Raw genomic sequence first — 15,215 nt, 5'->3', positions numbered from 1 at the left:
GACGGAAGGAAAGGTGGGAGATACTAAATTGAATCTTGAAAAATAGGTGTCCAACAGAGGTAAGAAGATGTTTCAGAGAGGAGGGCATGAAAGAGCATCTCAAGGTCAGGGGACACACAGATAATTTGTAAGTGGGAAAATAGGAACAGGTGAGACTGAGAAATCGTGCCTTGGTCAGAACATGGAAGGCCTGTTTGCCAAATTAGAGCCTGGACTTTACACTACTTTACTACTCTCAGAATATAATTTCCCTAACTCCATGTCTCTGATCTATTTATTTAAAAAAAAAAAAAACTCCCCCTTCTTCCCATCTGTCTTTTCACAATGAAATACTTATATCTACCTTACAATCCTAGCTATATAAATGGTTGAATGTGTTTTTACACCCACATAAAATATAATTTAACAAGCAAACCTTTAGGAACTAAGACATCTTGATATAATCCTTGTAATTCCCACAAAAATAAAAGCTTCTAACCTTTCCTCAAAAACGTGTACTTTCCGTTAATATTCATTCTAATTCCACGCAAAGAAAATGGACCATACATTATCTAATTTAACAACTGAAAGTACTTTTAAATGCTCCTGAACAAAAATTCTCTCCCAAAATGGCTATATTTAATGATCTCCTTGACCGAAGATATTTTCTGAGAAAAGACACCCTCTTTATTACTAAATACTTAGTTACAAATATAAACTGATGAAAGCCCAACAGACCAGGTTTAGCCACTTGGCCCAAAAGGCCAGTAGAAGAGATAAGCATTGGTGAAGGCAGGAAAGGAGCTTTATTTTCAGCCCCCTGGGAATACACAGGTCTAGCGTTTTAACATCTGTCTTCCAGGAGCTGATAAGGTTCAGCTCTCTCTACCAGTAGTTACCTACTTAGGAGTCCAGGTGTCTCAGGGAAAAAAGGCCATCACCCTGGACTGGAAACAGTTAATTTGAAATCTGCCCACTCCACTCACCAAGGAAGATATTCTCTCTTTCTTGGAGCTGGCGGGATACTTCGGAGCCTGGATCCCCAATTTTTCCCTTTTAGCTGCCCCCACCATACAATATAGCCAAAGAGGAATCATTGGCGACCACTCCTAAGGCCATCCGAGTCCCAGTCCACAAACTTTGGCAGGCCCTCCCTCGTCGGGGCCCGCACTCCACTTACCTGATATGCATAGACCCTTTGCTCTACATGTCCATGAAAACAAGGGCCTAGCCTTGGAGTGCTAGGCCAACAGCAGGGACCGACATTTGCTATCTACCCAAACAACTGGACCCTATTGGGGTCTGGGGATGGGCTCCCTGTCTCAGAGCTCTGGCAGCCACCTGTGTCCTAGTCCAGGAGGCCAAAAAACTAACTTTCAGAGAGGAAATCACCATCTCTTCACCCCATCACTTGAAGGAATTACTGACCTATAAGGGCTTAAAAACTCTTCCCCTTGCCATGTTCTCTCTCTCTTGGTATCTTTTATACACGACCTACCATTTCTTTCCAGGCTTGCTCCTCTTTACACCCCGTGTCTCTCCTTCCTGTCTCTGCTGGACCCGCCATTCCATCAGTGGACTGAATCCATAGAGAACCTTCTCCCATGTCCCTCCCACATTAAGGAGGGACCATTAACAAACCCCACCCACACCTGGTTCACCAGGTGGAAGTTCTTTCCTGACAGAGAATGGCAGACAGGCAGGATGTGCCATCGCCTTCCTCTCAGAGGTCATAGAAGCCAAACCTCTACCATCTCACAGGACTAACCAGCAGGCAGAACTCATGGCGGTCACCCACGCCTTTCAACTATCCGCAGATTGTTCCCTCACCCTATATACTGATTCCAAGTATGTCTTTCACATTCTCCCTTTGCATTCAGCCATATGGAAAGAGAGGGGACTATTGATCACCAAAGGCGCCTCCATAACTAATGCAAGATTCATCACTGATCTTTTCAAGGCATCTACACTTCCTTCAGAGGTTGGGATTCATTGCCGATCCCATCAGTCTGAATCCTCACCCATACTATGGGTAATTCTACAGCAGACTAAGCTGCTTGGCAGGCAGCCATGTTACCATGCCCCACTATTGCTGTCCTAACTTGAAGTACACTCCTTACCCCATCCCTGTCTAAACAGGACCTCTTCTATTTACAGTCCCTGTTCCATACTAGCCCTCAGAACCTCAAGCTTTTCTTACAGACATTCTTCCCACTCACCTCAGATGATGCACCGTTTGTCAAAGAACCAATTCTAATACCCCTCTCAAGCCAGGCTCCTTTCCCACCCACCAAGCTTCAGGACAATTTCCCAGGATTCCGACTGGCAATTGGATTTCACACACATGCCCAGGGTCAAGAGGTATCTCTATCTCCTCATCCTTGTAGACACCTTCTCGGAATGGGTGGAAGCTTTTCCTACCACCAACAAAAGGGCATCCACAGTCACCTCTGTTTTGCGCTCGGATATCATCCCGAGATTCGGGGTCCCTATCTCCTTGCAGTCAGACAATGGCCCCGAATTTACCTCTCAGATCACACAATGCATTGCTGGGGCTCTCCACATTCCCTGGAAGCTACACATCCCCTATCATCCCACCTCTTCAGGCAAGGTAGAATGCGTTAACCACACCCTAAAGGAGACCCTCACCAAGCTCTCCCTCGAACTACATCTCAACTGGGTCAAACTTCTCCCAGTCGCCCTGTTTCGCCTTCAGGCGCTCCCCAAAGGCCAACTCGAACATCTCCTTTTGAGGTGATGTATGGACGCCCACCCCTACCACCTGGGATGATTTCTTCACCCTGCATGTTTCCAGAACATCTCAGTCATCCCCTTCTTAGTTTTATCCAAACACAGATTTGGAAACACCAGGAAACTCTATTACCTCTCCTCCTTCTGGTGACATGCCTACTGTGACACCTAAATGGAAGGGCCCCTAAGGGTTACCTTGTGCACTCCCACCGCTGCCCGCCTACAGGAATCCCCAGGCAAACTGACTTCATGGATTCACATTTCCAGGCTGAAACTGGCCCCACCTCTGACCAAGGGAGCCCAGGCTGACTGTCCACTGTCGTCCTCCCACCAATATGTCTGCTCCACCACTCCTGAGAATCTCATGCCTGAGGGTTCCTTCCCTGCTTTCCGAGGAGGACCTTCCTCAACCTGAGAAACCCTCACAACAACATGCCTCACTCTAGTTCCACCCTTCTCTTTGTCACCCTCCTGGCATCCACTTCCCTCACACCGACTTCGTCTGCTTCGTCAGATATCCCAGATTTCCCCAATAATTGGGATTTTCTTGTTTTGTGCCATGTATCATAAAATTCCTGCAGAATCAAATAGGCAAAATATCTACTCAAATCTTTAACCAGCTTCTCCTCAGGGATTACCAGCTACTTGCTACCTCGGGGGACACCTGTCCCTTACATGAAGGCCTCACCAACGGCTGACGGAACTTCACCATCATGGATATGGAGCTACAAAATGGAAACATGACTGGGGAACTTGTCTAGCCTGTCACCCAGGGTTTCTAGGCCCATTCGCTTTCATTTGCCTCCTCCTGGCTGCTGGTCTTTTCTCAGCCAGTCCCTCTCACTGGACCTCTGGCCAGAAGCTAATGTGATGTCTCCTCTTCTCTCTTCTTCTCCTTGCCTTCAGGTGTCTTTGGTGTTTTTAGGTTCATCATGTGGCACATCTGGTTTGTGGAGTTTGTGGAGACCCTCCAACAGGACAGCTGATTGATTCCCCCGATTTGCAGGGACAAGGATTGGATGGAGATTATCCATGACCTGTGGCTTCAAGGAGCTTTCATCCATTTCAGCCCCAAGGAAATCCTCATCTTCAGCACCCTGGCCTTTACAGCTATGCTTCTCTTGTCCTCCTGCCCTGACCATGCCTCCCTTCCTTCACACTGGTCATCCCTCTCCAGCAGGAAGTAGCCCGACAATCCTGATGCCCTGCTTCCAACACAAGAACAAAAAGAGAGGAATGTTGGGTGTGTGGGAGACCTTGCCTTTTGGTTTTATTTCCCCCATCGGGTTTCTCCCCAGCCAAAGTTTCATTTCTGTTTCTCGAGAAGAACAACCTGTAATCCCTTACCCCTCGCCAAAGGGCGCCAAGGTCAAAAGTTTTCTCAACCAATCCCCGAGGGACACAGTGTCTGCTCACCCATTCCTGAGTCACCCTGACAATCAGCACCCGCCACGTTACCAAAGCCACCCTTCTTAAGCTGAAGCTTGCAGGCTCATGCTCTTGCTGCTCTTCTTCTTCACCTTTTCTTCCCCTTCGGGCACCACCCCCCCCAATAAAATCTCTTGGTTGAATTTCCATCTGAGGTGAGTCACTCGCCTGCCTTTCATTTACCACCTATGGTTGCAGTTTATGTATAGTGACTCACTTAACTTCCAACAGAGATAAACTAACAGGTCTCCCATCACCCCCTCACATATGCCAAATTCTCTTTGCTTTCTTTCCCTTGCTTCTCATTTAACCCAATTCGGACTTTATTTATTTAGGTGGTGCAGGTACATGCTAAGCTTATGCTGAGCCAATGAGCTGTACCCATCCAACTTTATGTAAGCTCACAGTACCTTTCTTTTTCTATACTCATTTTTCATACTTCTTACACTTATTTTTTCTGATCTATTCCCCCATTTTTGTCCTTGTTTTTGTTTCCTTCCTATGGTTATTTTTCTAGTAGTTGTACTTCTCCTAATGTTGATGGTCTTTGCAGAGCAGTGAACTCTCAGGGTGAGTAGTATGAGTGCAAGGTGGGTGGGTTGAATGAACAACAATTCCTTAAAAGGAATATACACATGGCTCTAGTTTGGGTTCTGAGAAAAACCACTTGATCATTTATGTTGCTATTCAGTTTATTAATCTTGGAGAAATAAAGGCCTAACCTTCCCTGATAAGTACTGACCATCCACTCTTCCTTTGCAAGCAAAAGCCTTTAGGGCAGTGGTGCAAAAGCTTGAGCTTACATCAGAGTCACCTGGAGGACTCATTAAATGCCACCAGAGAGTCTGATTCTGTGTTTCTATGGTGGGGATTGTGAATTTGCAATTGAAACTGGCTCTCAGCTCTACAGATCCACCTGCCCACAGACCACTGTTTGAGTAGCACCACCTTACATTTTTTTTTTCCATTTTCCTAATCTCTGGTTTAAGTAATTCCAGTTGCAGCTCAAGGGCAATGATCTATATCCTTTCAGTGGACATAACCTTGCAGGCATCTCCCTTCAATAACATTTACTCATTTTACTCATTAAACTCTTTGTTTATGGCTAAATAACAGCAAGGTATTATCCCTCCCCACCTCCACCGTGCTGGGGACCAAACCCAAGACTTCTGGCATGCCAGGCAAGAATTCTACCACTAAGAGACATGCACAGCCCTTTTTTAGCTTTCTACAAAATCTATTTTGTAAACCTTTCATCACTCTTACCTTCTTTCTTCTTTTCCTTCTACCAGTTGTGTATATCTTCTTTCAGTGTGGCTATGTAAACTGAACTTAATACTATATATATTTTAAATGGAAAGAGACTTATCTATTTCAGACTTTGTTATGAAGATTAACTTTTGTTTTCTACATATTTATTAAATACATGTAACGTATTATGCAAGAGAAAAGGAGATAGAAAAAAAATTAAAAATCCATAACTCAAGTTGCTTTGAAGCTTTGTAGGAAGATAAAACAATGATGAAAAAACAAAATCATAAGAGAAATTGAACTTATGATTAGAACTAGAGTGGATCAATTAAACACCAAGCATTAAGAAGCAATATAAAGCCCAACAAAAGTTCAGGGAAAAATAATTGTCTGTCATGCTTAACTAAAAAAGAATGACACAGACAATAATTGTTCATTTGTTTATCAACACCTATAGAAATACACTTGCTATCCCTGCCATTATTACTTGACACTTGTCCCCTTTTGCATCATATGTTATGTCCTATCTCCTCTACTATAATTTAATCTCCTCAGGTCAACATCTCACACCTTGTATTACCAGCACTGGATACAGCAGGAGAATATATTTCCATTTACTATTGATTACATAGTGAAATTGAACACATAAGACATAAGTTCATTGGGAAATAAAATAGACACTGAATCAGAGTTCATTAAAACTTACCAGGTAATTTCACATCAGCCTTATTAAAGAGCTTTGTGGGAAGTAATATCTAAGCCCAAGTACAATGTCCAGCATGTAGGAGGACCTTAGCATATACTGAGCTAGTCACTTCATCCCACTGATATCATTTTTTTGAAGGTATATTTGACTCAGTTGTGTTTTTTCACTTGTTAATTGTTTTAGTCAGCTTTTTATTGATACAACTGAAAGACCCAACCAGAACAACTGTGGAAGAGGAAAGATTTATTTAGGGACTTATGGTTTCAGAGGTCTCAGTCCCTAAGAGGCTGGCTCCATTCCTTAAGCCTTAAGGTGAGGGGACATCATGGCAGAAGAGTATGGCATGATGATCAGAAAGCAGAGAGAGACTCCACTCACCAGATACAAAATATACACCCACAGTCCACTGGTTCCTCCTCACAACATACTTATGATCCTGGGTGGGAAGTACAGTACACAACAATGAAATAATTGCCTACAGTTATAGTGGTTGAGCTGGGATTCCAACCCAGATACTCCAGCTCCCATGTCAATGGTCTCAAATCTACACTACATCACCTTTCCTCAACAAGGGAATAGTTGTCACCATCTCCCTCCCTGCAAGTAGGTGATGCTCTCCCCCTTGTGTTATTCCTTTTGTAAAGTATTATGTTAATGCTTTTAAGTCATTAATGATATGAGTCTTAAGTATGGGTTTGGGGCTTTGCTGTGATCTAGCACTGATCTGTATAAAGTGTGACAAATTTTAATAGTGAAAATATCATAGCTTAGTTTGATGCTAGTTGAATAGAATATTGGAATTGTGTTAGTCAAGCCTCTGGTAAAATATTTTTATGGTTTTTAAGTATTAATTTCAGTGTTTTAATTCTTCCTGGTCTGATGTTTGGTTGTGAGTTTTTGTAAATAAATTATTATCTGTACTCAGTTCCTCTCTCTACAGCTAAATAACTCTCTCTCTCTCTCTCTCTCTCTCTCTCTCTCTCTCTCTCTCTCTCGTGCGCACGATTTATTTATTTATTTATTGCAAGTTGGACACTGATGTTTCCAGGGTTTAAATAGGATGGATGGTACACATATGTTTGGGACTTAACCCTGATCTAGCATGGATATACTTAAAGCAATTCAACTTTACCTAACATGTGTCCACCTCTGCAGCATTTTATCTTTCTTTCCACTCATAAAGGACTTTATGTTTTTCCTGTCATACCTTTCCCCGGAAGGTTGGCATATATCAGCACTGTGAAACAGAGATATTTGTTCAGTAAATGAAAAAATGAATAAAAATAAGTCTGAGGAGGAGTCTGCATCACCAAGAAAAGTCTACATTGCCAGAAATTCATAAGCAGTCTTGTCTTTTGCGATATAATCATAGTCATTGATTATATTGCATCAATAATAGCTCTCATACAATTTTCAGTCTCCTAATTGAGCCTACCTCCAACTGGTTATATATATAAAAGAAAAATCTGGGCCAAGTTTTTATGAAGAATCATCAATTTATATAGGAAATAGTAACGTAGGGCAGTTCTCTTATTTAAAATTAATCTATGCTTAAAATATTTAGGAATTGCTCTTAAACATGGCCTTTATTCATTTCAGTAATAAAAAGCATATTTGGTACTAAGTAGAATTGAACAGTAGGGAAGAAAATCAAAGATCCTTGTACATAAAAAGTTTGAGGGGAAAAAAATCCTGCATCCTGTAGTTTTTGTAAATAAGTTATGTTTACGATTAATACAACATATTCATCAAAACATAATGAACAGATTATTATGTATGTGTGTATATATATTTACCAATAGCTACTCCCCCCTCTGTCTGCTGAGAAGGCCTAGAAGCAATGGCACCTGGTAGTACTGAACATACAATGTACCTAGATTTTTATTTCTAAATATAATTCTACACTAAAAGGAAAAAGGACTGCATAAAGAAGTGGTTGCTGGTAGAATTGGAACTGAGAAAGAAAAAGATGAGTCTGCAATATCTTGTGTCAGCAAGAGTCCTCAAAAAAAAAAACAATAATGAATAATCAAAACAACACCTGGGCCAGCTTGAAGGAGCTCCCTTGGTACAAATTTGGAACAATTTGATCATAAGATAAATATAATGTCACTGGATTGCCATCCACTGGATAAAGTAAGAATATAGTGAAATCCACAAAAATGTTAAAAAGTAGAGGAGAATGGAAAGCTTTTCCTGGTGATAGAGATATAATTTACTGCTATAGAAAGAATGCTGAGAACAGCAAAATTGCCATATGGCAACTATCATAGTAATAGCTGGATCAGGCAAGAATCATCCATGGGAGCTAAAACCAATGGTAGAAAATTGGAGGAGTACCAGCATATATACATTGTCCAAGTGTTTCCCTATAGGATGCATGTTCATTACAAAAGGAAAATAATAAGTTTTCAGTGGACAAACCTGGGACAGGTCAATTAGTTAACTAATTGGTCAACATCACCATTGGTAGTGTCAATACCTTGCAGCCCAAGTCCCCCAAGAACACATATATAATTAAACAAGCCAAGTTTATGAAATTTTTCAGTGAGGAGGAATAAATACCACAAGAAACAATGGGGTATCCCAGTAAAAGACAGTTAAAAGGACTTGTAGAATTTGGGCAGGTGTTAGGTTATTTTGGGGAGGGAGCAGCAATTGGTTCTAGATTTTGTGGATAGGAAGGAAGGGTAAGTCTATAACTGGATATCTTATTCAATAGTATGTAGAAGCAAAGATGAGACTAAAACTAGAACTGTATATTCAACAAAAAAACCCTCAAACCGCAGCTTGAGTAATGGCAGTCAATGTTTATCACCAGGTCCTGCCTGGTGATCTCCTAAGATTCCAGACATCACTATCAAATCAACATCATGTGGTTACTAATACGGTGTGTTGAAAGGGAAATGCATTATTTCCATTTCTTGCCCCCAAATTGCACAATCTGGATCTAATCATGAGGAAACATTGGACAGACAAACAAAATAGAAGGGCCATATTCATCTAAATGTCAATGTCATGAAAAAAGAGACTAAAGAATTGTTCTAGATTTAAAAAAGATCAACGATACATAAACAACTGATTGCAATTCATGATCTGGAATTTTCTTTTGCATAAAGGACATTACTTGAACAATTGGCTAATATTCTGAGTAAGCCTGGAGATTAGATAATAGTGTCGCTGTTAGCTTTTCCAGATAACTTTAACACATTCATAGTATTTACATACTAAATTTGGAGATACAAACGATAAATCAATGTGTTCTCAGTAGGAAAGAGTTTTTAAAAGTGACTAGTACAGTGATTAACACTTGGAACTTGAATTAAGTTTGAGTTTTGTATATACAGTTATTTTTGCATTTTAGTACCACTTTTAGTTAGCTGTAAATATTTTTCTATTCTATAGTAAATAGTATAATAATGATATTATAAGAATTTATAAAATAAAAATATGACTGAAAAATTTAATGAATTACTCTGAAAGCATGATTTCGCTACTATTATTAATTTGATTCCCTAACCAGCTCCTCACCATATTCATAATTCAATACTAAATATTGACATCACTAAGGGAGGACCTGTTGTTACTTAACAAATTATAAGATGGGGGAGGGGAAAGATCAAGGTCCTAGCAACCTATATGTAAAATTTACCACAGATAAGTGCTCCAAAAAGAATTAAATTTTAAAAAATCATTTTTCATTAAGGTTCACAACATAAGCAAATGACCTATTGTTATTCTGTCAATCTATTAAATACTAATAACTTCCATGAATTTCTCTATTCACTCAAACCTGAGGCTCCTCGGCAGACTAGTTGTCATTCCCAACTGGTAAGTTTGGAAGCTTACTTCTTCAGAATCTGCAGGGTAAATTAAAGTGTGTGAAAAACAAAATAATCTTTTTTTCTTTTTTCTCCTTTTTTTTTTTTTGTGTGTGTGTGTCCTTGGTGTTGAACTCAGGGCTTTGCTCATGCTAAATATACCCTACCACTGAGCTGCACCCCCAGACCCAATTGCTTTTTGACTTCCACTTCCAAACACTTCTATACTTCTTACCTCCTTCCTCCTTTCCTGTCTCAACGGAACAAAAGCCCTTACTCCTCAACAGTTGTAACTCTCCCACCTGTAGCTGTGACCCTGTAGCTGTGACCCCATGACTTTCTATTTCCTCTGGGACCAGTTTCTATTAGCTATCCTGTTTTCCCTTGCCATGTATCTTTCTTCTCCCCCAATTTCCCTTTTTATGTACAAATGTCTTCACACGTGTTCCCCACTTGAACAAAAACCAATAAAACAATAAAATTCTTCCATTTGAATCTCCTTTTTCTCCTTTCCTTTCTGCAAAATTTTCCAGAAGAATTCTCTAGAATCCTCTCTCTCTCTTTTGCTTTTCCTTTCCTTTTGCCTCTTAACTCAACCCTCAGCTGTCAGACTCCTGTGGAATTCCTTCAGCACATCAATCCTTCCCTTCTTGCCTCCTTCAATGGTTTCCTGATCCTTTAGCCAACTCTCCTACATTTGACACTTACCAACTGTACCCCTCCAAAGAAAGCTTGCTTCCATGTGGGTATCTACTGTGCATTTCTCAGGCACCTTGGCCAGCTTCTTGGTACAGACTTCTATGTGGAGCTGTCCTGGCTGCCTTCCCTTCTCATTGTTTGGTCTGTCCCTGGGTAGTTTCATATACTCCAAAGATTGCACTATCATCCAGGCACTTCTGACTGCCGAGTCTCTATCTTTTGACAAGACATCTCTCTCCAGAGATCTTGTTTCACCCACTTACCTTTCTACTTGGGAAGTTAGAGAGCCCTGGGGGACTCAACATGCCCAACATTGACCTCTTACTGCTGCCTTCCTCATCTTGGTGAGGGGTTATCATTATGTGTCCAGTTGCTCTAGCAGGAAACTCCAGACTCACCTCTGGCCTTCTTTATTCCTCTTACCACCCCTTCCACCACTGTCACATGCAATTGATAACCAAATCTGGTCTGAAACAGTCAGTAATACTAACTTTTCCTTTTCTCCATCTTATTTTTCACCTCTTTCTGGGACTGCTAAATGGCTTTCTATCTGGTCGTGGCCCAAGGGTTGCCTTGAATCATATCATCCCCCTGCTAGGAAGTTTCTCAGGGCAAAGTCTGAGCTCCTAGTTTGGCCTTGAAGGCCCTGGCACACAAAGACTGCCTAGATGGAGCTCTTCCCTCTGCTTTCAAAGATTCATGTACCTTACATTCTGGTGGAACTGGACTGTTTTAACTTTTATTTTATTCATGCTGTCTCCTTTGCCTGGCCTCTCAGTACCCACCTCCTGCCAGCCATGCACCTAGCAAACTCTGATTCCTCATAGTTCTTCTTGGGTGCTACCCTTTCCTCGTCTTCCCTGCTTCCATTTGAATAAACCATTCACCTTTAGCATATGCTTTTTTTTTTTTTTTTTTTAGTGCAGCACACCAAATTATGGAAGCATGTTTAGTTCTCTTCCATCCACCAGGTTCTATGTTCCATTAGGGAGAGGACGGCATCCCAATCCTGGTTGTATTTCTGTGTGCCTGCACAGAAGTTGAGATTAAATGTTCAATAAATATTTGTGGAGGCAGATTAGAGATTATAATTCTCCTGTTCCCACTTACAGCATTTCCTTCTGCCCTGTGGATCTTTGCCACCTTTTGCAAATGTACATGAAAGTTACAGACAATGACTAGATTGTTAAATCTATTCCAGAAAAAAAAAATAATACATAGCCATCATTTCTTCAGTTCTTATCAGATGTTGCTCTTAAATGATATATGCACATTAATTGATTTAATCCTTACAACAAATTTATGAGGTAGGCATCCTCTCTGTCGTCAATCTCTTTCTAAAGAGGAGATAAACATATGTGTTGGGTAACTTAACTAGTGTCACAAAGCTAGGAAGTAGATCCAGAACTTGAAACTTGGCCACTTGGCTATCTTCATCCAGTACTGTTTCCATTAACAGCATGCTATTCCTGCCTATCCTTTTTCTTTACTTATTCAGGAATAAATAAGCAAATAGTATACTTTTTCTTTAACTATATAAGTTTGATGCTTTGCTATAAACATTTTTATATATAATGTGTAACTTAAAACAGCTCAACTGGGATTGGTGACTCATATCTGTAATCCTAGCTACTTGGGAGGCTGAGGCAGGAGGATCACTTGAGCCCACCAGTTCAAGACCATCCTGGGCAACATAGTGAGACTATGTGTCAAAAAAATTAAATAAAATGTTAATTATATTTCTTTCTTTGGTGTCAGTGTCTTACTCTGTTGCCGAGGCTGGCCCTGAACTCCTGGGCTCAAGCGATCCTCTTGCCTCAGCCTCCCCGTATGCAGGGACTACCGGTCTGTACCACTGTTCCTGGCTTATGCTCACATTTTATTTTATGACTTGTTTTACAATTTGTAAATTTAACATTTGGCTAAGGGGATAATACTCAAATGTGTTACTTTAGTCTTTTTTGAAGAAGTGTAGGAAAATTAAAAAAAATGAAGTATAGAATTTTAGAGTCAAAAGGAACTTTGAGGTCACCTCAGAAAGATGACCTTTATTTACCCAAGGTAATACCTTCTAAATTTTTAAATAGAAATAATTTAGGAATACAAGCCAACAGATTTGAGATTCATAACTAATCCAATTAAGTGCAACTTACAATAAAAAAGTATAAATGTAATTTATAAATGTTAGACGAAATTGTAAGTAGGACTTTTATTGAATAACCACTGTGAACTCAGAACAATTATGAAAACATTATTTTAGCAAGGAAGATGTATTTCTAGATCATATTACTAAAATTAGCTTTTAAAAGGCACATTTTGATCAAACACATTATTAAAATAGCTTCTTGGTAATAAATCAGTTTTCTAAGATTAATAATTACTTACTTTTCTTGAATTTGTTTTTTTCTGAAAAAAAAAATAAACTGCTATACAATTTGCACTGAGGATACCTGAGCAAGTAGAGAGAAATTTCAATCTATTCTTTAATCTATAAAATAAATATTTGGTTAAATTATCATTAAGCCTCACCTAATTTTTTTTCAATAACAAAAAACAAATTGTTATTTGAAAATCCAATATGCCTAAAAGGCATATAAGAAAATTTAGTCTATTTCAAAAGAAGTAAAAACAAATGCAGGAGGAGCCACAGATCAAGGAAACAGAAAGGAGGTTTAGATTTTGTCATCTGATAAATTTGAGTTTGCAGTGAGGTGTGCAGAATAAACTACTTAAAAGCTCTTACTAGATTGAGTTACAAAATGTTCAGGAACTGAAGAGACTCAAGAGTCATGGGGTGGGGATGGAGGGGATTAAATGATAGATACTATCACTCCTGTAGACAGTGGACCAAATGTGAAGAGTTTAGCCAATTTACTTAGAATCAGGAAGTGACTGTGACAATACTCTGGGTGGCATAGGACTGGAATTAGGAAATCTAATGTCAATGTTGAGGATGCCTGAGCTGAGCTAAAACTTGGGCCTAGTTCCAGACCTCCCTTTAGCCCTGATTTTTCTATTGGTAGGTGAAGGCCTACTGAGTCTTCTTTGGCAGTCTGAAAAATTCAGCATGATCACTCAGTTCCTTACTCTTCTGTGGGAGGAGGTCATTACTGGATGACACAGGTATTCTACTTACGCTGACTATGAGCCTGAGTTCTCCAGTTCAAGAATGCATTTGAGACTGATTTTCTAGATGCCACCTGGCCCCCAAGGATTAAAGCCAGTAGGAATGGTGACCTTAGAGGGTATCACAAAAGGAAGAGTGCTCCATTCCAGATATCAACCCTCTACAATTAAATAAGAGATAAAAGAATTGAGGATAGAAAAATACAAACTGTCAAACATTGTCACAACACGAAATAATTAGGCCAAAGGGTAGATAGCCTGCTTTATTTTTTTTAATTAAAACTAATTAAACATTAGAAAATGGGTATGGCTCAGAGGTAGACCATATGCTTAGCATGCCGTGGGGTTTAATCCCCAGCACCAACAAATCAAAACAAAACCCAACAAAACAAAACAACCCCCTCCAAAACAAAAGACACTGAATATTGAAATTACTGTGATTTCCGATTTAAACTCTTAGGTAGAGGAACATAATTTTACAGCTTTTTGGTGGGGGGGGGTTGGTACTGGAGATTTATTGATCTCAGAGGCACTCGACCACTGAGCCTCATCCCCAGTCCTATTTTGTATTTTATAGAGAGACAAGGTCTCACTGAGTTACTTAGCACCTCGCTTTGAACTCTCAATCCTCCTGTCTCAGCCTCCTGAGTCTCTGGGATTACAGGCGTGTGCCACCGTGCCTGGCACATTACAGCTTTTAAAGTCATCTTCAAGAAAAAAAGTTACTGGATTTTTTTTTTCAAAATCTTGTCAATAGTATATGGTGCTCTAAAACATTGATGAGCCCTTGTGTTTATATCACTTAATATTTCTGTGCAATTGAAGATATATTCTGAAAAGATCCATTGATTTCAACACCAGTTGCTGGCAAACTCCTGCTCAATGTCTTCTCACTTCTCAGTAATTTCTACTTTACTGGAATACTTTGCTGATTTCTTTTTCTTTTAGAATGGTTATTAGGGATCCTGTTTAGATTTTCTAAGTGTGAGACAGTGATTTATCTTTCTTTTCTCTAATACATTCCCTTTAAAAATTCATCAGGAGATGGTCCAAAATACCACTATAGGTCATTCCCACTTGGAGGGATTTAGAGAGCATCTCATTCTAATCCACCTGAGGATACATTATAGATGAATACTATTTAGTTTCAAGCATCAGTGACCTCACCTCTGATGAGATTTGAATATCTAAATCAAATATTAACAAGAGTTTTGCATTCAGTTATCCGTCATATTTTTAGGATGTCTATATACATTTAGAAAGGATTTTACAAATATGTATTAATGACATGCTGTTCTTACTACTTCATATTTCTCGTGCTTGCCAATGCTATTCTGTTTGGAGGACAGCAGTACTCAATTTCCCTGTAAATTTTTTGTATGAATCCAGTGGCACTGAAATTGTCTTTTGACTATGTAGTCAAAGGTTATTGTCACGTTCTTGTTTATTAATAA

The sequence above is a fragment of the Marmota monax genome, unplaced genomic scaffold, assembly GCF_021218885.2.
Source record: "Marmota monax isolate L192 unplaced genomic scaffold, Marmota_monax_Labrador192_F-V1.1 WCK01_AAM20220418_F8-fsc00002, whole genome shotgun sequence".
NCBI lineage: Eukaryota > Metazoa > Chordata > Mammalia > Rodentia > Sciuridae > Marmota > Marmota monax.
This window is presented reverse-complemented; position numbering follows the sequence as displayed.